This window comes from Macrobrachium rosenbergii, chromosome 49 (assembly GCF_040412425.1).
Source record: "Macrobrachium rosenbergii isolate ZJJX-2024 chromosome 49, ASM4041242v1, whole genome shotgun sequence".
Lineage (NCBI taxonomy): Eukaryota > Metazoa > Arthropoda > Malacostraca > Decapoda > Palaemonidae > Macrobrachium > Macrobrachium rosenbergii.
Window position 1 is genome coordinate 35,389,974 of NC_089789.1, and position 3,632 is coordinate 35,393,605.

Below are 3,632 nucleotides of genomic sequence, written 5' to 3' on the forward strand. Positions count from 1 at the left end.
ATTCTGTATTGACATCACTGATATCGCAGACTAGAAAATCATGGGAAGTTTATGAATACTTATCAGACTTGAACTTTGATTAATAAAATGGTAGTATTTCTTTTTATGTGTTGGATGAACTTTTGCCACTCCAGTGATGTCTGGACACTTGTCCCCAATGCCAGAGACGAATTTAGAAGCTGACATTAACTACAGAACACACACACACACCCACACGCAAAATATATATATGCATTTATCATGTATATATATATATATATATATATATATATATATATATATATATATATATATATATATATATATATATATATATATATATATATATATATATATATATATAAAAATGTATATGAATACAGTGCCTCAGTATTCCAGGTGAGACTCTGCCTTCCACAAATTTATTGCTTTTCCCTCTTTTGCTCTCAAGTTGTATGGCATCGTTCAATAACTCCTTTGCAGGTTCCCTGCCGTTCCACGGTTGTCAGGACTCCGCTTCTAATCTGTTATCCTACTTCCAACCTATTTTTTGCCCCGTTTCTTCCCTTTGTTCCATTCCCACGCTATTTCGCTCCTTACATGTTCCGGATCCTCTCTCGTTAGACTAGTTTCTGTTTTCTACCTTTATGCTTGTCCCTTTCAATTATCTGTATTCTTTTTCGGCTGATTTTATCAATTTACCTTTCGCCTGCGGAGCCTGGCATAAATGGAAATTGTTGGCGAGCGGACTTTGATTTCATTTCTTTATTCCCGTCTTCCCCTGCTCCCTCCTTTGCATGAAATGAAAACACAATTGACATTTTCTAAATTGCTCTCGTGACGAGGACTTTGAGAATTGCTGAGAGAGAGAGAGAGAGAGAGAGAGAGAGAGAGAGAGAGAGAGAGGAGTCAAGGCCAAAACTCTCTCTCTCTCTGCTTGTCCTCCTCGACCATGGAAGTGTATTGCGTGTAGCTTCTGTAGTCTTCATAATACGACGTATTCTCGTCGATGAGTCTATTAGCAGATGAAGCCTTATTAATTCGAAACTCCGCTATCTATAAAAGGTCGCGGTGCATTACGCAGATTGGACTACGAGGTAGTTTTTGAAGAGCGTTTAGATAGAACGAGAAAATATCGTTCAAAAGGAAAGATTTATTCAAAATATTTTATAATTCTGACGTAATTCGTATTATGGTCATTATTAATCATAAGGTTAAATGTGGAAAATATTCTTTAATGTAATTCAACAGCTCTCACATAAACTATTATTATTATTATTATTATTATTATTATTATTATTATTATTGTTGTTGTTGTTGTTGTTGTTGTTGTTGTTGTTGCTTGTCTTAAATAGAGCAAACCAAGAACGGCATTAATTTACTGAGCAGATCTTCACAGAATAAAAACAGACTTAAGAAAATCGAAAATCATACTAAAATATAAAATCAAATAAAAATTAGAAAAACGAAAACAAAATGATATTTAAATATAGAAAAGGGAAAGAGGAAATAATAGGGCCAGAAAATGAGGGAAAATAGAAATATTTACAGTAGCAGTGCGCCTTCTCTTAAGATTCCTGATACACCAGTGACGCTGTACTGGATATTTCAGCCTATGAACGATAAGAGTAGAACGTTATGTCATCACAGTAAAGAAGTCGTAACCAATATGAATTAATATAAAATCAAACAATTATATATATATATATATATATATATATATATATATATATATATATATATAATATATATATATATATATATATATATATATATATATATATATATATATATATATATATATATATATATAAGCATCAACTGCAATCAATTCTTCCTATGGTTTAATAGGCTAAGCAAAAATGTCATTTCTCTCTCACTAGCGTTGGCTCGAATCCATACGTGGAAGGAAAATTTCTTTATATATTTCCTTTTGGGCGTTAAGGTTTTCAGTGGAACCCACATTTAAATATTTAAAACAAAACTGAGAAGTTAGGACCCTTATTATGTTTCTGCATTTTCAATTGCGCTATTTTCCTTTTATCCTGAAAAGAGGATTCTCCGAAAAATTATTACTCCTATTTCTATGGACACACTGCATACATGGAAGGAGACTATTTCGCTCATTCTTCTCTTCGAGATGTATGCTAAAGGTCATATGATGATGGCGTTTTGCTTATCCATACTTATATAGACCAAAATTATCATATATATGCTAAGCATTTTTATGAACTGCTTCTACTCGTTACATGTCGTATTTAACGAGATCATGCAGTTTCTGTTGCTGTATTCAAATCCTGAGAGAGAGAGAGAGAGAGAGAGAGAGAGAGAGAGAGAGAGAGAGAGCAAGCACTGCCTATTTCATGTATGGACAAAGAGATGAATCTAATTAAACATGAAATGTTGAGAGAGAGGAGAGAGAGAGAAAGAGGAAATGCTATCTGAAGAACGGACAAACAAATATGATCCTAATTAAAACAAAGTAAATTAATAAATAACACGTAACATAAATAGTATATTACATTAATATCTTTAATTACTGTCTTGCCAGCTTCCAGGAGTCTTTACTCAAGTAAACGATGTCGATCTGGGCTCCCAGAGTAAGAGAGAGAGAGAGAGAGAGAGAGAGAGAGAGAGAGAGAGTCATTATCTAAATCATCGTTAACATCAAAGCCAGGAGAGGGAAGCAGGCTGTTCTGAGGTCGAGGTTTGCCAAGACGAAAGCCGCCTCACAGGACTGAAGACCTTCCTTACACATATATCCAGATAATTCTGGATACCAATATTTCTTGTGAAGCTCTCACTGATATGTTGGGATATTACCAACAGATCTTCACTCGCCGGGACGGAATGGTACATTTACTGAGCAAACTGTACCGTTCCAGGCACACGGACCGGAAGACCTTCCTTACATATACTGTATATATCCAGATAATTCTGGATATCAATGTCTCTCTTGAACCTATCACCGATACGTCGGGATGTAATCAATCTGCTGGAAAGAAAATGAACATCTCCTGGAGTAATTATACCGCTCCAGGCACTCAGACTGGATGACCTTCCTTACATGTATGTCCAGATAATTCTGGATATCAATATTTTTGGCTAATTTATCACTGATATACAAGTTTATCATCATCAGATCTTCACTTGCTGGGACGAAATGGTACATTTACTGAGCCAACTCAACCGTTACAGGCACACAGACTGGATGACCTTTCTTATACACATTTATCCAGATAATTCTGGATATCTTTATTTTTCGTAAATTTATCAGCGACATGTCGGGATATCATAACAAAATCTTCACTTGCTGAAGTAAAATGGTAAATATACTGAGCCAATTATACCCGTCCAAACACAATGAGTGGAGGACCTTGCTAACAAATATATGAAGACATGTCAGAATCTCATTACTCCTCACGAATCGATCACTGGGCTTTTCATCAATGGAAATTCACAGGAAGGAAGACGTGTATTCACTAACTCAAGATTAAAAGTCAGCAGGGTAGAAATCATCTTTTTTTCTATATTTTTTCTGGCATCTTCATGTTAGATTTATTATTATCTAGCTGTGGAACAGTCTCCCAGAGGATGTTGTTCAACTGGAGCCTCAAAAGTTCAAGTGAAGACGCAATGCATTACTCTCCTAA